This window comes from Emydura macquarii, unplaced genomic scaffold, assembly GCF_026122565.2.
Source record: "Emydura macquarii macquarii isolate MOO-44397 ecotype Brisbane River unplaced genomic scaffold, CSIRO-AGI_Emac_v2 contig_2792, whole genome shotgun sequence".
Classification (NCBI taxonomy): Eukaryota; Metazoa; Chordata; order Testudines; family Chelidae; genus Emydura; species Emydura macquarii.
The window spans coordinates 4,726-29,827 of record NW_027132929.1 but is presented as its reverse complement, the minus strand read 5'-3'; the positions used below and the strand labels follow the sequence as shown (position 1 = coordinate 29,827).

General features: G+C 48.7%; 1 long non-coding RNA gene and 1 pseudogene across 1 annotated transcript; both read right to left on the bottom strand.

Moving 5' to 3' along the window:
* Positions 1–840: 840 nt before the first annotated feature.
* On the bottom strand, positions 841–25,102 carry LOC137166041 (endonuclease 8-like 2; annotated as a pseudogene).
* LOC137166034 (uncharacterized) lies at positions 12,339–15,119 on the bottom strand. The gene is made up of 2 exons (XR_010923536.1): positions 14,984–15,119; positions 12,339–12,955 (listed from the first exon to the last, which is right to left on the bottom strand). It is a non-coding gene; the product is annotated as an uncharacterized lncRNA (long non-coding RNA).

Here is a 25,102-nt window from a genome sequence, read left to right as displayed (position 1 = left end):
AGTGCAGGGACCCGCCGGACTGCGAGGAAATGGTGATCACCGCTTGTGAACGAGGCGAGGGCTCAGGGAATGGAAACAGCGTCTTACAAATCATTGTTGCCGCAGCTTCGGCCCCAGGTCAGTACAGTCACACTGAAGTAATTGGTACAGCTGCACTGGCAGACGAAAAATGTAACACAAACTTTTTACATCAGCAAATCTGAAGGTACCCAGTATTTCAGTAGCTACAATTCAACTTCTGGGGGAGATTTACCTCTGCTACGATTTGCTTTATTTCTCTTGATGGCCATAAATGGACTTGGAAGTGTCATAGAATCATAGAATATTGGAGTTGGAAGGGACCTCAGGAGGTCATCTAGTCCAACCCCCTGCTCAAAGCAGGACTAACCTCAGCTAAATCATCCCAGCCAGGGCTTTGTCAAGCCACACTTTAAAAGCTTCTAAAGATGGAGATTCCACCACCTCCCTAGGTAACCCAGCCCAGTGCTTCACCACCCCCTTAGTGAAAAACTTTTTCCTAATATCCAATCTAGACGTACCCCACTGCAACTTGAGACCGTTGCTCCTTTTTCTGTCATCTGCCACCACTGAGAACAGCCTAGCTCCATCCTCCCTGGAACCCCCTTTCAGGTAGTTAAAGGCTGCTATCAAATCCCCCCTCATGGAAACATTCCCTCCCTTTTTAACAAAGCTCTATTTTCTCTCTATATTTTCACTTCCAGGAGAAGTGATTTCTGCTCAGTACAACTGACAGCATGTCACAAAGAGACCTGAGGGCAATTCCCTGCAAGAAAGCAGAACGTGTTCATAATGCACATTATGGCTGGCATATTGGCTCATTCAGGGTTTAGGTGATTTGGGAAGGGTGGATCCGTTCCCTTCAGGTGACACTCTAGGCTGGCACTGAGGACACCATCCGCGCAGCTTCTTAAACCCATCTGGGGGTTCAAAAGTTCCCTTCATCACCTCATGCGCAGGAGGACACTTTTTTCCCGGTAGATCTGATAGTGTAATCCTTTCCCATCCAGCTTCCTATGCAGCCAGTCTGTGCTGAACTGAACAGCATGATCAAGCAAGGAGTCAAGATCTCAGAGAGCCAAGAATGAGTCCTGCAGTAATGGGTGGCTCCTAGCCAGATATAAGATCTCCTTCTTAATGATGTTTCCTGGAACATGGAGTGAGAAGAGAAGTTCATAGACACAGATGCAAGAGTGAGACAGTGAGAACCTATCACATAAATGGAAGGCATGGTCTAGTGGTCTGAGCACTTGCCAAGAACGGAGCTATTGACTTGTATTTGTGCCTATGATACCAACTCCCTCTGTGGTCCTGAGGAAGTCAGGTAACATCGCTCTGCCTCTGGTTCTCTGCCTGTACACAGATGATAATGCTCATCTACCTCACAGGGGCATAATGAAAGTTAAGAGCCTGATTTCTAGAGGCGCTGAGCAATTACAGCTCCCATTGCAGCTGGCATTCAGGAAAATTAGGTCCTAACACATTCGTTTTTGTAAAGACCTGGGATCTGAGGGGACAGAGGGTGCTATAGGAATGAGAAGTACTATCATAAACATCATGTCTCAAAGCTAACATTTAACACATAGTGTTTGCAGGTAATACATCTGAGAACCATCTAAAATGGGGCTAAAACGTCACTATTCCTGGAGGCCATACCCCTCCCTGGTGGAACATACCAAGACTGGAGAAATATCGCTGGTCCAGAAGGGAGCAGCAGGTGGGCATTGGCTGGCAAAAGGCAACCAAGGCCTGCCCCCTGTGGAACTGGGGAGACAGGATGTCAGAAGCAGGTTTGACAGTGGGAGAGGTGGGTGCACCAATGTATCTGGCAGTTGTAAAAGGCAAGGAAGCCCCCGTTGTTGAAGTGCAGAACCAACCTACAATAAACAGGACGGAAATTAGAGTGAGAATATCCTGGCTTTGCAGTGTCAATCCAGAAACATGACAAGGACAATCATGTTCCACTCCAGACGAATGGGCAGGTAGAGCTGGGAGAAAGGGGGAAAAAAAAGTTGGTGACCAAGGGAAATAATGGGAACAGAGCGGAGAAACGGTGGAAGATGAGGGAAAAGCCCAGTATATTTGCTAGCTTTGGCAATTGCCCAGCCTTTGGACCTGAGCCTCTGAAATCAATGGGAGTTGAGGGCACTCAGTACGTGGCAGGATTAAACTCGCTTGTGAGCACTGCTGTGTTTTCCTATGTCTGCTACTCCAGACACAACACTGCATTCAGTCATTCAGAGCTAGATCGGAGAATATACTGTAGTGACCAGAATAATACCTGCAGTGTTGCAGAGGAGGGGAACTGAGGGAGTCAATTGAGAAAAGGAGCGTTGTCTTTCCTGATTTGCAGTGATGTGGATTTAGTCAGCATCCCCTAGGGCAGATCTCCCACTGTTCTTTACCCCAGTGAGATTACACCCCTATTTATATCTAAGCACAGCTTTTCTTATTGTTACTTCTTAGCTTGAGAAACCTGCCAGTTTTACAGGAAAGCTCTGCAGGAATCAACACATGCAACACCCGTAATTGTCCTGTTGTGACATTACACAAGCAAGCAATAATGAAGCCACGTTAACCTCTGCTTCTTTAGAAACTGGGCATTGGGGTTGGCAGGTGGGCAAGAGGAGAAGAGAAGTGGTGTTTGCCATTACAGAGCCCCAGTCCCCTCATTTGTTTGCCTTATTAGCTCTTGAGAACTCATTAGCCCGGAGGCTGCGGAACAAACCAATATGTGTGATTTGTGAATCATTCATGTTCACCCTTCTAGTGTAACTGTGTGTTGCCTAATGCAAGATGTGCCATGTACGTTGGTTTTGGAATGTTCCTGGCATACTTAAACCCCATCACCTGCTGCCTGAGACATACCAGGCAGCACTGAGCACGCTCACTGGGGGGTAGGGTGGGGTCAGCAGTGGCATTTCCACCCCTCCCCTCTGAGGCTTGGGGAAGGTACAAAGGAGGCGGAAAAAACTCTGTGCACCCCTAGAATTTCCCCTACTCCCCTTCCCCTTGCAGCGTCAGCAAGGAGGGAAGAGGAAGGAAAGAGTGACGCTTTCCATCTCAGCAGTTAGGGGCAGAGCGGTGGGAGGGAGAATGGAGACAGTACCACACAGCCAACAACTTCATAGCATGCCCATCATGGCCCAGCTTGTCACATCAGTTGATGAGGTTACCTACCATGGCATGTAGCCCATCTGCAACTGCTAGCAGCAAATATTGACATCGGTCCATGATGGGACAGTAGATGGGGAGGGCTCGGAGTTATTACAGAGAATTCTTTTCCAGGTCTTTGGCTGGGGGGGTCTTGCCAAAATGTTCAGGGTCCAACACTGATCGCCATATTCGGGGTTGGGAAGGAATTTTCCCCTGGGTCAGATGGCACAGACTTTGTGTGTGGGGGGAGGAGGAAGGGAGTGTTGCCTTCCTTTGCAGCACGGGTCACTTGCAGCTTTAAACTAGTGTAAATGGTGGATTCTCCTTAATCGGAAGTTTTTAAATCAAGTCTAGAGGTTAGGGGTCTATTACAGGAGTCGGCGGGTGAGGTTCTGTGGCCTGTGGTCTATAGGAAGTTAGTCTAGCTGATCTAGTGGGGAGACAATGATGTTGGAACCTGAATGTCTCCAGGCTGTTAGCTCTGTAAGAGAACAGTCAGTGTCTCAATTTCAGAGGGAGAATTGGGCAGCTATAGTTACACAGCAGGACAGATGTGAAATTGATCTCTTGGAAGAAGGGGGGGGGCAGGCAAACTCTCACCTCTGAATGCTTTGGGTGTATTGTGTAATCTCTTAGTGGACTCAGGTACATCTGGTGCTATGTGGAGTCAGAGATTGGCAGTAAAAAAACATGAGAACCCTGTTTGTGAAAGGCTAGTGAAAATGGTTGATGTCTCTTTACAACCAAGCCCAGACTTGAATCAGATAACAGCCAAGACTTTGGAAACTCCTGAACTAGCTAGTGAGTGGGGGGCGTAGGGGGTAATGCAAATTACCTGCCCGGCAGGGGGGAGGAAAATCCACCCATGGCTGGTTTTGGGGGGTTTTTTCCCCAAAATTATAGCATTTATTCTGAAGTGACATTTCAGTGGGAAGAAGCACAGAGAAAGAAAAACAGAGGCTTTCGCACTTAAAGCACACTTTGGGACAGCCAAACTTTATAGTAAGAGTTGCATTAGCATCTTGTTGGGAGTCCCAATGCCCTCCTACTCGGGTGACTGCACATAACCAGAGCAGTGCGCTTCTATTTGTGTCATCCTTGACTGACTGATTTCACCAGCAATAAGCTGGAAGTTGATCAGCTTTGCCTCGTCCTTAATTTGTAGGATTCCAGGGACTGCACCGTAACCACCTTTAACTTTCTGTTGCAAAGAAACTAATTTCAGCCAACGTGGAAACAGGATCCATCTCCAAAAGCACAGATATCCCCATAAGCTCTGAGTCATTTGTGTCAGATGTGATTGTTATTGTTTCAAGTGGGCAAAACTGACAAAGAAAACTCCTGTCAGGTGTGGCCAGCTGAAGGTGGGTTAAATGTGTCTGGGATGGCTCTGAATTTGAGTGAAAGTCAGAATGAATTTGTTAGTGCTCAGCAGGAGGATGTTTCTTTGGAGGGGGCCAGAATGGGGGTCCAAAGCCCAGTCCCAGCAGGGGGAGCAGGTAGATTTTTCATGCATGAGGGCTTGCTATACAAAGAATTCCCTCCAGGGGAAAAGCAGCCTCATGGAAAAAACTGCCATCAACTTATAGTACCTGAGGGATATGAAATTGAGCTGTTGAAGATGGCTCACAATGATCCCTTTGCAGGACATCTGGGCATAGGAAAACTGTATGACAGGCTGAAGCAAAATTTTTATTGGCCTTACCTGTCTGACACAGTGAGGAGTTATTGCAGAAGCTGTGATTTGTGTCAGAAGCACAAGAGTTTGAAGGGTCCTAGGAAGGTACTCCTGCAGCTTTTGCCCATTTGGGAGGTGTATGCCAGAGTGTCTGTAGATATTGTGGGGCCACTCCCAGAACTGGGGAGGAGTATATTCTGGTGTGGGTGGATTTTGCCACCAGGTGCACTGAGGCTGTGGCTTTAGCTGATGTTAAGGCTGAGATAATGGTCTCAGCTCTGTTTACTATTTTTAGTAGGGTGGAGTTTCCCAAGGGAATCTTGTCAAACCGGGGTGCCAATTGTATGTCAATTGTGTTTAAGCAGCTATGGGAAAAGTGTGAAATAAGTCATCTGAAAGCAGCCCCTTTCCATACAGAGACCAATGGCTGGGTAGAAAGATTTAATGGGACATTAAAGGCCATGCTAAAAATGTATGTGGACAGATGCCAGAATAACTGGGGTGTCTGGTTACCTTATCTGCTGTATGCATACAGAAGTGTACCCCAAGAATTTACAGGGTTTGCTTCTTTTGAGCTGTTTTATGGGAAGCACGTCAGGGGACCCCTGGATCTGATTTGTGATTCCTTGGAGGGTAATGTAAAGGCGACAGAACAACCAATGGGGGAGCATGTGTCACAGTTCAGAGAAAGCTTGCAAAATCACATAAGGGGAGCATAGATTATGCACCAAAAACCCACTATTGAGCTAAATGAACCCTTACAACTGTTGTAAAAAACTGAACAACTTTGTTACCTCCACAGTGAGCCTTACAAGAAAAAAGCCTGTTTTAACTGAACATGATTTGGCTGTTAACATTTATGCCAATGCCACTGTTAAATCTTGTAATTTGTTGTCAATGCCAGAAACTGTAAAAATGTACTATGTGCCTGATATTTTGTAAAACACTTGAAGCATGTTAAGAACAGAAGAGGGAAAGTTTCTGTGATGCATTCAGCAGCGTCTGGGGACATCCCTTTCTCATAGGCATGAGCACGGGCTGTGCCCAGGAACACCCTAATACTGCAAATCTTTCTGATTTGGGCCGGTGGGGCTGCCGCCAAAAGACTGTGGGTGCGCGCAATTTGTCAGCGGGCAGGAAGAGAAAGCAAGCTGCCGCTGAAAGGGAAGGACACACACGATGCTGCGGCGGAAAGGAAGGCACCGCGCTCTGCTGCTGAAATCCCGTTCTTTGGGAGATTTCTCGGCGGCGGGTGGTATGCGGCGAGAATTCCACCGCTGGGAAATTCAAATGTGGCCCGCCGGTGAAATTGATGTCAACACCCCTGATAAAGATTCTGGGTGCATACCCTAATGTCAATTTCTGGGGTGCACACCCTAATCAAATGTGCTGTGCATGCCTATGCCCTTTCTGCATCAATTTTGCATGGGGGGTGTCACGTTGTCTGAATGAGAGGGACCCTTGGAGTGTATTCAGGAGCTCTGATTACTCCTTTCTACACCAATCTCGCGTTGGGGGTGTCATGCTAGGTAGATGGGGGGAGAGCATTTGTTATATTGTTTGACATCAATATGTCAAAATCATAATGATACATGTGAGATACACCATGTCCGTTACTGTTAGAAAGGATGTAATGTGCTGAGTAAGATGATGATGCTTATGTTCATGTATTATATGTGAAATGGAAGTTATGGATGTACTTGATATTTCTGTATGTCAATTTGGGCTAGCTGGGAAATACCCAACAAAGAGGCAGGAGAACAATAGCCTGTTTAATGGCCCATTAAGACACTCACCGATGCAAGGGACCCAGGAACAAACTAAAGGCATAGCTGAAGAGTTACCAGGATTGGCCCATGTGACGTTAGACTCCATTTTAGTTCTTGTAACATTCCACAAGACAGCATGGCTAAGGCCAGAGGGTTTATAAGGCCAAGCCACAGGAACCATTTTGTCTTTGTTCCTGTTCAGCTACAGACATACACCTGCCTCTGGATCAATTCATTTTGCAACTGAACTGAAGGGCTAAGACCCATCCAGGTACTGGATGTAAACCAGAGGAACTGTACAAGCCTGCAATTCCACTCTTCTTCTAGAAACCTGTTGTATATGGACTTTTAACCATTTGTATGTATCTGATTGCTCTAATTCTTTAACATTTCTCTTATGGTTTATTTCTTTCTTTTTACAATAAACCTTTAGTTTAAGTTACTAAAGGATTGTCTGGCAGCATGGTATTTTGGGTAAGATCTAAACTTATATTGCTCTGGTACTGTGGCTGACCCCTTGGGATCAGAAGGAATCTTTTTAGTAAAGACCATACCGTTTAAATAACTGATCTCTTTATTGGACTATAGCCGGGAGGGGTAGTCCCCCTTGGAGAAGGGCCCAGAGGGGGAGCCAGACCCACACTGGCTGGTAGAGCCCCGAAGGAAAACCCCTGACCGGAAGCAGGTGGGCGGGTCCAGGCCTTTAGAAGACCCAGGGACACCACCTGACCGGAAGCAGGGGGCGGAGCCAGGCCTTTAAAACCCCGGCCTGCGAGCCCAGTCAGGGGAAGACGGCCGAGGGAGAAGGATGCCTCTCCCCCGAGGCTCCCAGCTAAGACCAGGCCAGAGAGCCACACCAACAGGGAGTGGCCGGTCTTACCCCCAGCCTGGCAGCGACGGCGGGCCGACCTGAGCAGTACAGAGCCTGGGACCTGGAGAACCTACCGGCCCTACCCGCGGCCTGGGGGCTAGAGGACCTGGAAGAGCTGCTCTCCGTGGAGGACTACCGCACCCCAGTGACCCGAGAGAAGCAGGTACTGGAGGTTTCGGGGGGGAAGAAGCTCAGGGGCAGCCATAAGACCGTGGCTGAGTTGGGGGCAATCTGAGCGGCGTGTTGCGGCAGGAGCCCCGGCCAACTCCGGAGCAAACACATTTTGCCACTGTGAGGGCCCTGGGCTGGGACGCAGTGGAGACGGGTGGGCCTGCGTCCCCCTCCACCCTTCCCTAGCAGCCCTGAGAGAGAGAGCTTCACCCTCCATACCGCTCCAGAGAGTGGGCCCAGCCCTGGACTGCCTATTAGCCAGCCCCGCCTGAGGGCTGGGCGAAAGATTGCTTGCCCAGGAAAAGGGCTTGAGACTGCTCCCAGCAGGAAATAGCCGGGAGGGGTGGTCCCCCTCTGAGAAGGACCCAGAGGGAGAACCCTGGACGCTGCCTCCCTCTCAGGGGGGCCCGTCCACAGGACCTAGTGCTGATTTGGGAGCCAGGAGCTGAAATGCAGTAAAGGGGGCTGTGTGTATTTGTATGCTGGCTTCTGTGAAGAATCAGAAGTGCAGTTTGTGGCTGGTTGGGAAGTCTGGCTTCAGTGCCACCCACCCCTGCTGGGAGAATCTGCTCTCCGTTTGCAGCCTGCCCTGGCCTTGGCATTATCAGATGGCTACCCTGGGCATGGGAGGGGTTACATCATTTCAACACCTTTCTTTATTAAGTCATATCTTGTTCTGGAAGGATTTGGCGGGTACAGAGATCACTGAAGGAGTTTCACCAAAGGCAAACAACATACAGGAACAGAAATCACTCCTGCATCTCATTGCAGAACCTGGTTTTCAAAGCTTTCCTAGTGCAAAGCGCTCCGTGGTTAGCTCTCAGCGTAGTGCTGGCAGCTGGCTGCTCATAAGTAGCAGCCAGTTTTTCTGCCTTCACAGCCCAACCCTGCGGGAACCTCTCACCTGTGTGCTGTGTTCTTCACAATGTGCGTGAAGCGAAGGGTATCACAGAAGGGAGGTTCTTCAGTCATGTCCAGCCTAGTGAGAAGACTCCTCCATCTACCCTTTAAACACCCAAAAGCACATTCTACAACCATTCTGCAACTGCTTAACCTCTTATTAAAACACTCCTTGTTGCTGTCAAGGTGACTGGTGTACAGCTTCTTTAGTCAAGGGAGCAAGGGGTAAGCAGGATCCCCCAGGATCACTATGGGAATTTCCACACCCCCCCATGTGACTTTTATGATCTGGGAAAAAAGTGCCTGCCTGCATATTAGAGAACAGCCCTGAATTACAAAATACGCACGCGGCATGCACCTTCCCAGATCACCCCACACAGACGTCGGTGAAACAACCCCTGTGATCCACAAGCCCCTGCAGCACCATGGAAAAGTACCCCTTGCTGTTTATGTACTCGGTTGCTAGGCAGCAGGTGCTAAGATAGGGATGTCCATCCATCAATGGCCCCCCTTGCAGTTTGGGAACCCCATCGTGGCAAACCACTCCACTATGTCTTGCACATTTCCCAAAGTCATGATCCTTCGTAGTAGCAGTTTATTGATGGCCCTGCACGTTTGAATAACGCCGCTGCCCACTGTAGATTTACCGACTCCGAATTGATTCCCAACCGAGCGGTAACAGTCGGGGGTTGCCAGCTTCCAGAGAGCAATGGCGACTCTCTTCTCCACCGTCAGAGCTTGTCTCAAGCAAGTATTCACACGCTTCAGGGACGGGGCCAGCTCCAAGTACAGTTACAGGAAAGTTGCGCCTTTCGCATGTGAAAGTTTTGCAGCGACTGATCATCATCGCACAGCTGCATAAGGATGTGGTGCCACCAGTCTGTGCTTGTTTCCCTGCAGCAGAACCACGGATTGCAGATGATTCGTTACAGCCTGCAGCAATCGGGAATTGTTCTGCTTGATGACTTGTAGCAGGGCAACCTCGGTGGCCTCGCCGTTGTGTGTGATTTGGCTTCTTGCTCTACTTCAAAAATACTCGATAAGCCATGATGTATTTGTAATGCTCACAATAATAGTGCAGAGTTGAGCTGGCTCCCTGTCTCTGCAGCAATGGCGAGTGTGGGGAGTAAAAAAAACCACATGAAAATACTTTTCCTGTTTGGTTTGGGGCAGAGGGGAAGGAGAGGAGAAGAAGGGAGGGGGAAACAGCGTTGCATCATTGGACGATGACACTTATCCCAACAGGCACTGTGGCTAGTTGCACTGTGGGATAGCTACCCACATTGCACTGCTTTCTAATTCGAATTAAGGCTGGTCAGTGTGAATGCAGGAGACCTGTGCAAACAGTGCAGTGTATACATGCTGCTGTGACTTCTAAAAATCGGCTGCTGAAAGTAAGTCGACTTCACTCGGCAGTGTAGAGATGGCCCCAGTGCGGTTTGACTTGGAGTGATTATTAACTCCAGCTAAAGCAACAAGCTGCTGTGCTTTTGTCTCTTTAAAGGAGCAAGGGACCTTATCATGCCTCTGATTATTCCAGGAAAGGGCTGGACATTTCAGGGCAGACAGTCTGGGGGAAGTTTGGGACCGGGTGTGTGCTGGGGTCACTAGGCTGGAGGTGACAAAGGCTGGTGCAGACAGTGTGGCTGTGATGTAACAAGCAGGCTGCTTGATTCAGAGTTGCTGATCCAGGGCTGATGAACACAGACACTCAGTGCCAGCTCGTAGGCTGGTGGGGAGCATCCAGACGGGGAGCGACAGCAGCAGAGCCTTTTAGGGCACTCAGGGTTAGAGGAGAAGTGGTCACCCAACCTCTCAGTGGTCTGAACTGACCTCAGAATGTGACACCCCGTCTATCCCAGTAAGAGCCAAACACTGTAGTCACCAGAACAGAGGTGACACTGCAGCAGCCTCCCCCTCATTAGTCAGTCAATACAACACCCAGTTTGTATTTACACCTTCTTTGTCTGCAGCGCTGTATGCCACCCCTCCCCCACCTTCACACCTAGGCCAGTCGGGCAGGCCAAGTTGCCATTATACTCTGTGAAATGACACAGTGCTGCCCCACTCCTAGAAATCCTGAGATACAAGGTGTGGGAGACGGGGAAGAGGTCAAAGTGATATGGGCTGGGCAGCAAGGAGGAAAGCAGAGAGAGGGAGGGTGTTGAGTTGGATCCGTTCATACGCCCACAGCTGGTTATTCAATAACTGCACCAGTGAAAATTCAGATTCAGTTTCTTCACTGCAAAGCGATTAATTTGAAACGAGGCATCACAGACAGCAAAGGCTATACAATGCCTCTGCTTGGTCAGCCTCAATTTCCCAAGCTTAAACCCTCAGTAACTGTGCTGGCCACACGCAGGATCCTGATTAGTAAATAAAGCAGGCATAGCTACCAATTGTAGATGGAGACTCCTTTTCTTCTTGTCCCTCCAGATACCTCGTCTGTTTTCTTAGTCCGCGAGCAGGGTGTTGGCTATCCCAAGGCCCTCTGATTCCAAAGTCCCGCTTCAGTCCAACAGTATCACGAACCTTTTTAGATAGATGGGAGCGTGCGGATGTAACATGTGATATTCCCTAGTACTTGTACCCTTTTGCCAAAGGGGTCACATGTCCTCACAATATCATATCATTGTATCATCTCGCATATCGTAATTAATTCCTCATTTGGGAGGGGCTACAGGGATCGACTGACATTCACTCTCTCGTTAACTACTGACCCAGGCTCCCACATTCACGATTACCCAGCTCCACGTGTACATACCAGGTGAACTGGCCATTGCCTGACTGTAACCATTGGTCTTCCACATCAGCACAGCTACACACACAGGGCTGGAGAAACATTCCTGGCTCATGTCAGTGCCAAGCACAAGTTTGGCCCCCTCAGTGATTTTCCAATCTCTAGCACTGAGGCCCTGCTCCCAGAATCCTCTAGCACTCAGATTTACCAAACTTCTCCTTTGCAATACTACACAGCAATGCAGCACCATCCCAACACAGGGCAAACAGGGTAGTGGCAGAGCAGGGGAAAGGAGCCAGGCAGGGGGAGAAATCCCCACCTTCAACTTGTAAATTATTTCTAGGAAACAAGGGTCTTCTGATCAATAGGCACTTGCCCCTATGCTTAATCTTTAAAAGCACAAGAGATCTCTGGTAATTTGATACCAACTAACATTGCTTCATTCAGGTCATTATGGCCCACTGTAAATGCAGCTGAGATAACTGTGCCCATAACTCCTGTGTTACAGGTGCAATGTGGAATTGAAGGTGCTGTTTGTTCCTGTGCTAGACGTGTAATGCTCACATGCAGTAATCCGGCTCTTACATCCAGAGAAGGGGCTTCCATGACCCTGTTGCGCAGTTCTGAGTAAGTCGGGTGGGGAATAACTCTCCCCAGGTGTTACCTTTTCTGGTGGGGGGGGAGCCTTTATTTTGGCAGGGGAGGAGTTAAATGGCAGATGGGCACAGCCTAAGCAGCTCTGCCTTCCTGCATCCAGACAGCTCTGCAGCACAACCTAGTCTCTCTCTGCAATCTTTAGTGCATCCCTTCTTTGTACAGCACACACCCACTTGTCACTGCAGTATAAGGCTACCACCTACTTAGACAAGGGGTCAGACAGATTACCCACATACTGAAGGGTTCATCAGTCTTAGGACAGGCTACCTTCCAAACCCAATGACACAGGCTGGAATTGTTCAATTGCTGAGCAATGAAGACAGTGGGGTCAGAATGAAAAGCAAAGGGCAAAGGAGAAGATGAAATCCACAAACACTAATGTCACATAGCCTTGTATTGGAAAAGGCTGTCAAAATCCATTGAGGCAATCAAAATCAAGGCAGGCCATTTATATTTCCATTTTAAAATATCCCAGCCAGAACTCAGGTAAAACACTGTTTCCCACGAAGACAAAATGTGAGACTCAAACTGATGCATTTGTTACCTGTTCATCAGAACAATGAAAGCGTCCGAGTCTGGCTGCCACCCACTAGCCAGCAGCTGCAATGCACCCAATAGTTGCCAGCCAACCAGCACCTCCAGACTTGGCATTCCACTCACAGCTACCAGCGCCCATGCCAGGATGGAATCCCACAGGGCAGCAGACCCAATAGGAAAGAGACAGGAACCAGTTCCCAACATTGCCCATCCACCGACTTCACTCTCCCCACCAACCCTCAGTTCTCGCTGACCTGTACGTCCTCCTCCAACACCTGACATTGCGCTCAGATACTGCCAGCTCAGTGCTGCCAGAAGCATGGCACACGAGAGGTAGATGGGGGAGTAACGGTTACGCAATACCACGGTGCCACTGGGCGAGCATATTGTCTGGATAGAGACAGCGATTTGTTGGGTCTTGTTAGAAGATGGGTCTGTGCTTGGGATTTCCGATAGATCTGAAGAGAGGAAAAAAGCCCCCACAAGCTTAGAAAATAATCATGAGAACAACACACCATCTAGTAACTCTTCAAACGTCAAACAGGACCTCCACCACAGGGGCTGTATCATCACAGAAACGCCATGTGTCTTCAAACAGGACAGTGCTCCCCATCAGTGGTGAACTGCCCAGTTTGAAAGCCGCACTGGGATCAGAACTGCACCAGCTTAGCAGGATTCTAGCCCCATTTCCCTGACTAGAGTAGGCAGGGAATATCTTCCTGAGAACTGTGCTCACAGCTGAACTCTGCTTTAGAGCGCACTCCTCAGCAGTCAGTCTGCAGTGGAGTTGGAGCCATTAGCCAGAACTAGGTGTATTGTTTCTGAATGGTGCTGGGATTTTGCTGCACTGCAGTTTCTGCATGTGGGCACTTTCAGCCGTGTAAACTGCATTTAGTCCTTTGTGTTCTTGGCTTTTCCATCTTGCTTTGCAGCAACACTTTTTACCTAAGCCAGAGATCCCTGGAGTGCCCAAAAATCCTATGGGGTTTGCTCATCAAGGGGGTTGCTGCGAGAACAATTGTAGAGTGAGGGGGGAGCCAGCTGAGAAATGCTATTCTGCCTAGCCTACAGAGTCCAGGGGCAAATAAGGGGGGGAGGCAGCTGAAAAGTGCTGTTTGGACCCATCCTGCTCAGAAGTGCGCTCTATTCTGGTGCGGTGCAAAGGGGCGTACAAGGGTGGCCGCTGAAAGTGCTGTCACCCAGCCTGCTGAGTTCAGGGACTTATAAGGGATCAGCTGAGAGTGCTGATAGCCCAGTCCGTTCAGACGCACTTGGTTAATCTTGTGTGTGTGTGTGGGGGGGGGGGGGGGGTTTATTTGAATCTGGGGCTGGAGGAACCCAGCCCTGAAAACCTTAGGTCCTGCAGGATAGTTCCATTGGGAGGGGATTTATAGCCATATGAACACACAAGTAACACAAGCAGTACATTAGTAGAATCCTCCCCCCACCCTTTGCCAGGAAGGTAACCCTAATCAATGAGCATACCTCAAGGTGATGGGCATGTCTGGTAACACCATCCACATGGTCCAGGGGAAACATGACAGAATGTTGCTAGGCACAACCACAGACACAGCCCGGCTAGCACTGCTGTACATCACCCTGCCCATAGGTGTGTGACATCACCTGAGCAGCCTTCTTGCAAGAACCATTTTGTTTCATCAGAATTTGATTTTCAACGGTACTTGACACCAGTGGGAGCAACAGATGCTCCACAGCTCCTTAGAAATCAGGATCATGTCCTTATTTCTGTACAGCAACTAGCACACTTCTGAGAGCTCCCAGTGACTGCAGGGCTACCTACTTCATGGGATTGTATCACTGAGATGACAGTTTTAGAAATAGGAGAATCAAGCGACTGAAGTTTTGCCCTGCATATGGGCCAGCATGTATTCCCTCCCCTCACCATCTAGACGAAGACGGTGATAAGAAGTGCTTTCTCACACAGCATGCCTGTTAGAGAAAGCTCAGGATATCTTCCCCCATGTTCTTCCCTTGCAGTTGGTTCGTTAAGGAGATTTATGGTCATTCCACTGTCAAGATAGCCAAATTCACAGCAGAAATGCATATGCCACGCAGATTAAGTGGTAAATAACAAACAGGAACGGGTATAATTATATGCCTCTCTCATCCATTAAGATTCATTTTTTAGCCATTGATATCACCAAACAGGAGTTTTATGGAGCGTTGTAGAAGGGTGTGTGTTTACATGTTATTTTAGATAAAAAGTTGTGAACTCAGGGCTCACTTTGTTGGTTGCGAGACAAAGGGGAATGAGTGGACTAGAAGTTGTAACCAAACAAACACTCCTTATCACTCCACCCGGCTCAATATCTGTCTCTTCAATCAACCCTGCAACAGTTACTAAACTGCTGAATCAGCTGGTTATAGTGGAAACCCAGCTTAGCCCTAACAGCAGAACACTGAGGATTAAAGAGGAAACTGCAGCATCTGAATATTAGTCTTTGAAACCAAGCCACCAAACCTACCTCTCCCACATACTGGTGCATTATTGCCTTGACAGCCTGCCTGTTTGTGGCATCCATCATTAAAGTGACAGCTTGTCCTTTCCTAATCTTCACCACACCCCTGAACACCTGTTTGTTATTGTAACAGGCAGCCAGCGTGGCAATGGCCATCATCCAGGGAGAAGGGACAGAAACAGTGTTTACTCTGTGCTGTACGCAGTGCATATGGCGTGAAAACCTGACCCCATTCCCAACCGATGGCAAAGCACCCACTGATTTCATTGGGCCAGGATTTCAGCCACAGTGTAAACAGCAGAATTCAAGGTTTGGGGAGAGGAGGAAATAATTCTCTCTCTCTCTCACTCACTCACTCACACATTCCTCCCCCCAAAGTAGTTAAATCAAATTTACACCTCTAGGTTACGGAATATGCCATTTGTTGTGCCTTTCCTCATTCTGATGACTATGTTAGTGGTATTTGGATTTGGTCTTTGAATGCACAGTGACGGGGACTGAGCATTCTCTGGCATGTCTCTTCATGCCCGTTCTTGACAGCCAACATCCCCACACCAGGAATATGCTTCTGTCCCATGGACTCTACCACTGCAGCACTGCTTCACTCAGGAGAAACAGTAAATGTGTCAGGCACAGCTGTTAATGGCTCAGGGCTTCCATCTTCCAGATGAAAGACCCATCTAAGAGCAGCTGCCCCAGTGGCTTATTCAAGTTGAACAGCTCCAAGACTTGATTGTGAGCATTTACAGCCACTGTCATCCACGAGGGTCAATTACAACATACAGCAGCCAGTCAATGGCTGGTGAAATTTACAAAAAGAGATCTCATCACTCAGATACCTTTACAGTCACGTGGAAGGAGGCAGCCCAAGTAACAAGATTCAGAGTCGACACTATTCTTTTCTCATCTTGGGTACCTGTGTGACTGAGTGAGCATCACCACTCCCAGAGGAGAAGAATTCTCATGGTAATGGCTGCAGGAAGTGCAGAATGCCAGGCATCCGGCAGGGACTGTGCGTGTTGCTCTGAGCATGCTCTCTCGATGCTCACTCACAGATACACTCACCTTATCCCAGTCGTGCAGGGAATCAACCTTCTTTTGCAAGAACTCTGCCATTCAAGCTGCCATCTTGTGACACACATCTGCTATCACATCCTGATACACCTTTGCCAGGTTCCTGAACTCCAAGGAGATCTGTAGCAGAAATCACAAGGAAATACGCATAGTGCTGAAAGCGAAGCAAAATTTGGCATTCATTAACAGAGTAAGAGAATGATCAGTTACAGCTTAAAGGGGCATCCAGCCCAACAACTTCTAAGAAGAGACACTGTACTTCAACATCAACCTGTCTTGATTTAAAGGCTCCAAGGGATGGAGAATCCACCTCATCCTTGGCAAACTGTTTTAATGGTTAATTACCCTACCTGCTAACAATTTCCATCTAACCTCTAGTTTGAACCTCGGGGACATCCACTTATGGCCATTGGATCTTGTTATGCCTTTGTCTGCTAGATTAAAAAGTCCTTAAGCATCTTCTTCATGGGAGGGTAATTCTAGGTAGATCAAGCTGCCTTTTAACCTTCCCGCTGAGAAACTGAATAGCTGGAGAGACTACAGTAGCTCAGTTGTGGATAGAAGACAGGACTGGGACTCAGAAGACCTGTTGCTTTTTCTGCCTCTGTCACAGGCCCACATAAAATTATTAGAAGCAAACTAGGGAAATGTGGTCCACATGAAATTACTATAAAATGGATATAGAAGTGATTGAAAGGCCCTACTCAAAGAGTACTTATCAATGGTTCTGTCACACTGAGAGGACATGCCCTCTCTTGGGTCTGGTACCATTCAATATTTTCGTTAATGACTTGGGTGATGGGGTGGAGAGTATGCATATAAAGTTTGAGATGACACGAACCTGAGAGGGGTTGCAAGCACTTTGGAGGACAGGATTAGAATTCAGAATGATCTTGATAAGTTGGAGAATTTGACTGAAATCAATCAGATAGAACGCAATAAAGACAAGTGTGAAGCACTACACTTTGGAAGCTAAAAAATACACAAATACAAAATGGGGGGTGGGAGGGGCAGCAGTGCTGGGCAAAAGGATTTTGAGGGTTATAATGGAGCACAGATAGATTATGAGTCAACAATACGATGCAGCTCTGAAAAAGGCAAATGTCATTGTGGGGTATAGACAGGAGTGTTGTGTGTAAGACACAGGAAGTGACTGTTCTGCTGTGTATAGAGTTGGGGAGGGCTCAGGTAGATCACTGTTTCCAGTTGTGGGCACCACACTTTAGGCAAGATGTGAACAAATTGGAGAGAATCCACAGGAGAGCAACAAAAATGCTAAAAGGTTTGGAAAACGTAAGATACGAGGGAAGGTTGAAAGAAGTGGACATGTCCATTTCTTCCCTAGCCTACACTAGAATGAGCTCCTCAAGACTATTGTTAAGTAAGAAAGAGTCTCCAAAGCCTCCACCAAGGTAACAACCTCCATAAACTAGGCATCAGGAGGTCACAGAATAAGCTGCTATCATTTCCCATTCCTCCAGGAGGCACAGCATGCCAAACCAGAGATCTACTGACATAGAAAGCAAGGATTAACAAGTCTGTCATTTCACAGTATGAAGTGGATCTGCTTTTTCAAAACCAAAGGAACATATAAGGTTTAGAGCCAAGTTTTCAGAGAGTGACCCTCACTTGCACACATGCAAAGTTTATCGGCTTTTAATTTCCCCCAATTCAGAATGCAGTCACATGTGCAAAGGTGTAGACCCCTTAATCACCACAATTACGCACAATTGCGGTAAAATGTACATAAATGTAGGAGTGTGAATGGACATGATCTTGGGCCTCTGTTCTTTAAAAACACAGCACTCAAAGACACTTCCCAGCTTTGACAGAAATTCTGGGACAGCTGAGAGTTACCAATGAGTTGTTTTCTACATCTCATTTATATATGAGAAATGCAGACAAACAGCAAACAGACGCCTGGTCTACACTTACCTTCACATTCGATGGCAGTTGACTTCGCAACTCCTCTTCAATGTGGCGTCTTCACTGCGCTGTGCCACTTGAGGGGGTGGTTTTAACGTGTCGACTTCCGAATTGACTGAGTGGGACTTCACTTGACCATTCAATCAGTCCGGATAGATCGAGCTGACAGCGGCGAATTTGCTGCCATCAGTGAAGACGAACCCCTGAGACACTCCAGCATATGTCATCGATGACCATGTCTTTGGTCATCTGGCAATTCCTATGTACCAAGTTGTGAAGAGGTTTGAAATGTATGTTAACTAACAGATATCCGTGTTATATTGTAGTTTGCAACAAGGAAACGAATGGCTCACCGTTGGGAAGTCCTCAAGCAGTTGTTTGTTCTGATCCTTGCTCTCCAAGTATCTCCAGTCTGGCTGATACAGATAGGAGTGGAAGTCATGCAACATTGGGAGCTTGGTTTCTAAACTGAGGGTCATATCATCTTCTACTGTGTCCATAGCTCAGAGAACCAGATATAAAATACATACAGCATGACTACAGAGCGAGAAAAGGATTCCCTATTACTCAGTTAAAAATTATCACATGGCTTTTGTAAGAGACATTCTACAGTTCAACAGTCCAGCACCACAGTGGGGACTATCCAGTTTATTGCACTGAATGTGGCATGTGTGGTTACCTGCCTTGTGGGCAGGTAGTGTGTGCGCGCATTTGGTGCAAAGAGCTCATGATCCGTAAAGACCGAGTACGGGCTCTTGGGACTAGAGAGGCTGATATGAAGTTGCTAAGGGAGACAGAGGGGTATGATCAATGAGACTTTCTGGGACACAGCAGAGCAGTCCCACACCATCTCTGACAGCATCTGTGCTGTTGGAGGATGAAAGTCTTGGGAAAGGAGAACATCAAAGTGGAGCATAGGAAAACAATCCCATAGTTTGGGCCCTCCTTCCAGATGACGTCATGGTATCCGCTCGCACTGAGGATACCGATCGGGGAGGGAATCCCCGTTGTTAAGGAGAGACAGGTAACAGTGATGGGGGATGCGATCATTAGACGTACCAATAGTTGTGTGATGGGGCATGCTTGCCCCGCACTGGTTCTCCAAGGTTTAACTCTAACTGGTGGCTGAGGAGGCCACGCCCCCTCAACCCTGCTGGGCATGCTGCAGCTGAAGACTGGGTGTAAGAGGGAGCTGGGCACCTGAGCTGCGGCTGGCTGCTGAAGGGAGAGGACAGACTGCCAGCTCTCTCCAGGGGCTGCCACAGGCTCCGAACCCTGAGCTAATGCACATGGAGCCCCAGATGCAGTGGCAGGAGAAGCGATCCCTCTATATCCATTACTTAAGGAGGTGTCGCAAAGCTTTATAATTATTTGTATTATGGCAGCACACGGGAGTTCGAATCAGAATTGGGGCCCAACTATACTGGGCCTGTACAAACACAGACTGCCCAGAGAGCCTGTGACTGAGATAAGACCAGATGCAAAGGTGAGCAGAGAGACCAGAGAAGACGGGATGGGAGGCAAGGGTAACAAGGTCACAGACACCAGCTAGGGGCATAAATGGCAAATTTCAAAGTGTGTTTTTTTCAAACCACCCAGAAGAGATGAACCAATCTCTACAATAGTTAATGTTTACAGAGCATTAGGGGGAAGAGGAAAGATGTGTTTTTTGTTCAAGGCTCTGCACTAGAAAGCTGGATTCAGTTCTTGGCTCCACAACAGCCTTTTGGCATGACCTTGAACAAGTCACTTGAATCTCTGTGCGACCTCTGTAAAACAGGAGCAGTATATCCTTGCCTGACAGGAGCATTGCACAGTGCTTCGTTACTGATCACAGGGAGGAGAGACATAGAAGTACCAAGGCAGAGCCTTCGATGCGAAGTACTGAATGTGGCAGGTACATTTTATTACTGTACAGTGGACGTTGTTTTGGGGATCCAATTAAATAAATGCTATCTATTACAATACATGGACTCCAGTATATACATAAGTCCTGTCTGTCTGTCTGTCTCCAACTGTTTCTTCTCCTACACTTAGAATGTGAACTCTTTGGGGCAGGATGGTCTTTTTGTGCCATGTTTGTACACTACCAACAATAATGGGGTCTTGGTCCATGACTAGGGCTCCTAGGTGCAATGGTCATACAAATAATAATTAACCTGTACTGAAGATAACAGACTGTTGACATATAAACATACAGCACATCACAATAACAGTTGCAGTGTTTCTTACACAGGCTGTGCAATGAATGCACATTGGCATGGGCCTTGCTCTTTGGTTTTCCCTCCAAGTGCACTCAACAGAGATTGTCCTGTACCAGATACAGTATCTGTTACTTGCAAATGTGGGGATAGTGATCGCTGGCCTCTCTCATCTTTTGTACTTGTACAGAAGCCAAAAAGGAAACCAGATCAAGCTTTCATAATATGGGAGATGGCATCCTATAAAAACCAACAGGAACTTGGCAGAAAACACTAACCTGTACCTGACTCTCTCGGTTTAACGGAGGCTCCCCTCCTGCCAAAGGACTAGACACTATTGACATCCATGAGGCTCTGGGCACGGGCACATCTCTTTGTGCCACATACAGCACAGCGCTGATTTTCCAGATCACTGGAGAAGATCCCGGCTTGGGATAAAAGCAGGGAACAGGCTGCTTCCAAGGTACCCGCCTGACCTTCCGTTAACCCCATTTGCGGTTAACCAGAGGTCAGAGAACCCGCACAGGACTGGACGCGAAACATTCCCTTACAGCCCCAGGCATAGCAGGAGCCCCGTATGTGCAGCGCCCTGCACCCGCAGAGGGAGGCGGGTCCCACGGACACCAGTGGGGGCACTGAATTAGTGCAAGGCTGTGCTGGCCAGGAGGCGATTATAGCCTGGTGGCCAGGGAGGTAATTCGGTGCAGGCGGAGAGCTGGGCAGTGCGATGGTCACGGCCCAGGGACCGTCTGAGCGAGAGACACCGCGCGGCCGGGGAGATGCGCGGGGCTGAATGAGGCCGCCCAGAACCGATCGCTGGGTCCGTTTCACCGGGAGGGGACGGGCGGGGAGAGGAGACGCCCTGCAGCCAGCACCCCCCGCCCCGCCTCTGCTCACCTGCTTCAGCGGGGGCATCGCCGCCGCCCAGCTTAACCCGCAGCAGGTTGTAGCTCTCTCGCAGGCGGCCCAGCCACTGCCCCGCCCGCTCCATGGAGCCGCGCGCACCGGCTCCGGGGACCCGCGCACAGGGCGGCTCGCTCTGCCCAGCAGCCGGGCCCGCAGCATCTCAAATGCCCCCGCACGGCGCCCAGGTGGGAAGGGCCCCGCCCACACCTGCTCGCACCCGCCTATCAGCGTGCGGCGCTCGTGGCTCCGTGGGCTGACGGGGCGCTCATTGGTCAGCAGCCTTGGCTCACTTGGCTGAGTGGCGGAGGGGGCGGGTCCGTCCATCCACCCAGCGCGCGGGGAGCAGGCGAGGACACGGAGCAGCCGCCGGGTTTCTCTAGGGGACCGCGGCGCGAGGGACACGTGGTGCTGGGGCCAGCGTCCCTCGCGCGTGGCGGGGAGCGTCGGGCTGGGGCAGGGGCAGGGTTGGGCGCACGTGGCAGCATCGAGCTGCAGAAATAACTCGCGTGGGATTGTCGCGTGTGTGTTCGGAGAATTCACGTTCGGCGCCGAGCAAAACCACGGAGCGGTGCGTGCCTGTCCCGGGCCGTGCGCATGGTGAGCAGCCGCCTCTGCCCGGCTGGCTTCCGCGGCCAGTCCTGCTGTGCTCCGTCTGCGGGCCTGACCCCGCCGAGTTCACTGACTGCTAGCGGCGAAGTGTAACGATCCTGGGCCGCGCTCAGCGCTGGTGTTACCCCCTTCATGGCACGTTACAGCGGGGCTGAATGTAGCTTCATCTCTTTATTCAGCCCGTAGCCCGAGGCGGGCGAGCAAGTGACGCGTTTGCAAGTGCAGGGACCCGCCGGACTGCGAGGAAATGGTGATCACTGCTTGTGAACGAGGCGAGGGCTCAGGGAATGGAAACAGCGTCTTACAAATCATTGTTGCAGCAGCTTCGGCCCCAGGTCAGTACATGTGCAGCGTGGATCTAAAGCCAGAATGCAAATCAGGTGATTGTAACGAGTCAGTTCCTTGGCTTAGCAGGATCATGATTTCTTTCACCAACAACTCAGGCTGGTGTTGGCAGAAAAGAGTTTCTCGTTGAATTGCAAGAACTCCACCGCACAGGCAGTTGTAGTAAACGCTTTCCACACTCAGCCCAGGGCACAGAAGGACGCTTCTATCCCTTGGCTCAAGGCCGAGAGTGCCAATAAGTGCCAATAAGAGTGGTTTTGGGAAGTGAAGACGCTACACGTGGAACTGAACCAATAGCACCTCATTTCACACAGGTGCCAAGCTCTTAGGGGCATAAAAATGCTTAATCCCCCTTCAGACAGAGAGACTTGAATTTTTGGCTTAGGAGAGAAAAGTTCCACTTCCCATTACTTACTCTTCCCAGGCTGGAGGTTTGCTAAACTTTCAAACAAACAAGACAGTCACACTGAAGTAATTTGTACAGCTGCAGTGGCAGAAGAAACATGTAACAAATTAAACTTTTTACATCAGCAAATCTGAAGGTACCAAGTATTTCAATAGCTACAATTCAACTTCTGGGGGAGATTTACCTCTCCTGCTATTTGCTTTATTTCTCCTGATGGCAATATATGGACTTGGAAGTGTCATAGAAGATTAGAGTTAGGAGGGACCTCAGGAGGTCATCTAGTCCAACCCCCTGCTCAAAGCAGGACTAACCTCAGCTAAATCATCCCAGCCAGGGCTTTGTCAAGCCGCAACTTAAAAACCTCTAAAGATGGAGATTCCATCACCTCCCTAGGTAACCCAGCCCAGTGCTTCACCACCCTCCTAGTGAAAAACTTTCCTAATATCCAACCTAGCCCACTGCAACTTGAGACAATTACTCCTTGTTCTGTCTGTCATGCTGGGTAGATTGAGAGGGGGGGGGGGGGCATTTAACATATGGGTTGTCATCAATATGTCAAAATCATAATAATTCATGTGAGATATGCCATGTCAGGTAGTGTTAGAAAGGTTATAATATGCTAAGTCAGATGATAACACTTGAACATAAGTTATATCTGTAATGGAAGTTATGGACATATTTGATGTATCTGTGTTTCAAACTATGCTGTATAAGACACACCCCAGACAGCGAGGCGGCAGGACAATAGCCCGCTTCATGGCCCATCAAAACCTTTACCTCAGCAAAGGGCTCAGGAAGAAACTAAAAGCATACCTGAAGAGTTACCAGGATTGGCCCCTGTGGCTCTGGATTCCATTTTAGTTCTTGTAACATTCCACAAGACAGCATGGCCAAGGCCAGAGGGTATAGAAGGCCAAGCCACAGAAACCATTTTGTCTTTGTTCCTTTTCAGCTACAGACACGTACCTACCTCTGGATCAAATCACTTGCAACTGAACCGAAGGACTAAGACCCATCCAACGACTGGATGTAAACCAGAGGAACTGTACAAGCCTGCCACTCCACAATTCTCCCACAAACTGGATGTATATGGACAATCAATCATTTGTATGTATCTGATTTGTTTTGACCCTTTACCATTTCTCTCATGGTTTGTTTCTTTCTTTTTGTAATAAACCTTTAGTTTTAGTTACTAAAGGATCAGTTGGCAGCGTGGTATTTTGGGTATGATCCAAACTTATATTGATCTGGTGCTGTGGCTGACCCTTTGGGGTCAGAGGGAACCCTTTTAGCAAAGAGTATCGAGTTTAAATAGCTGATCTCTTTACTGGACTGTGGCTGATTTGGGAGCCAGGAACTGGAATGCAGTAAAGGGGGCTGTGTGCTTTTGTGGACTGGCTTCTTGATAACCAGTGTGGGGAAATCAGAAGCAGTTTGTGGCTGTTTGGGAAGCCTGACTTCAGTGTCACCCACCAGCGCTGGGAGAATCTGCTCTCCTTTCACAGCCTGTCTTGACCTTCGCATTATCAGGTGGCTGCCCTGGGCATGGACGGGTCACACTGTCATCTACTACCCTTGAGAACAGCCCAGCTCCATTCTCTTTGGAACCCACCTTCAGGTAGTTGAAGGTTGCTATCAAATCCCCCCTCATTCTTCTTCCATTCTGCAAATTAATAAATCCCGTTCGCTCAGGCTCGCCTCATAAGTCATATGCCCCAGCCCGCTAATCATTTTTGTTGCCCTCCACTGGGCTCCATCTAATTTGTCCACAGCCTTTCTGTAGCAGGGGCGCAAAACTGGACACAATACTCAAAATGTGGCCTCACCAGTGCCAAATAGAAGGGAATAATCACTTCCCTCGATCTGCTGGCCATGCTCCTACTAATGCAGGCCAATATGCTATTAGCCTTCTTGGCACTAAAGGCACACTGCTGACTCATATCCAGCTTCTTGTCAACTGTAACCACCAGCTCCTTTTCTGCAGAACTGCTGCCTAGCCAGTCTGTCCCCAGTCTGTAGCAGTGCATGGGATTCTTCTGTCCGAAGTGCAGCACTTTGCACTTGTCCTTGTTGAATCTCATCAGATTTCTTTTGGCCCAATCCTGCAATTTGTCCAGGTCACTCTGTATCCGATCTCCACCTCTCAGCATGTCCTGAGGCAGATCACACGGTGAGATTACTCTCCTGTTTACATTTAAACACAACTTATCTTATTGTTTCTTCTTGGCTTGAGAAATCTGCCAGTTTCCCAGAAAACCTCTGCAGTAGCCAACAGTTGCAATACCCAGAATTGTCATGTTGAGACATTACATACGCAAGCAGTAATGAAGCCAAGCTGACTTGTGTTTCTTTAGAAATTGGGCACTGGGGGCTGAAGGTGGGCAAGGGGAGAACAAAGAGAATCGGTGTTTGCCATGGTGGAAGATTCAGTCAATGCCTGGGCACAGGGTCCTCCCAGTCCCCTCTTTTGTTTGCCTCATTAGCTCTCGAGAACCCATTAACCCGGGGGCTGCAGAACAAACCGAAATGGAAGCGCAGCCATTTCCAAATGTCCCCTGCTGCATCTGAGACATCAGGCACTGAGCGTTCAGTTTCCTGCTTCCTCTGCACACTGTGTTCTGCAGAGCTTAGCTGAGGCTCAGAGACATTGTCCTCCAT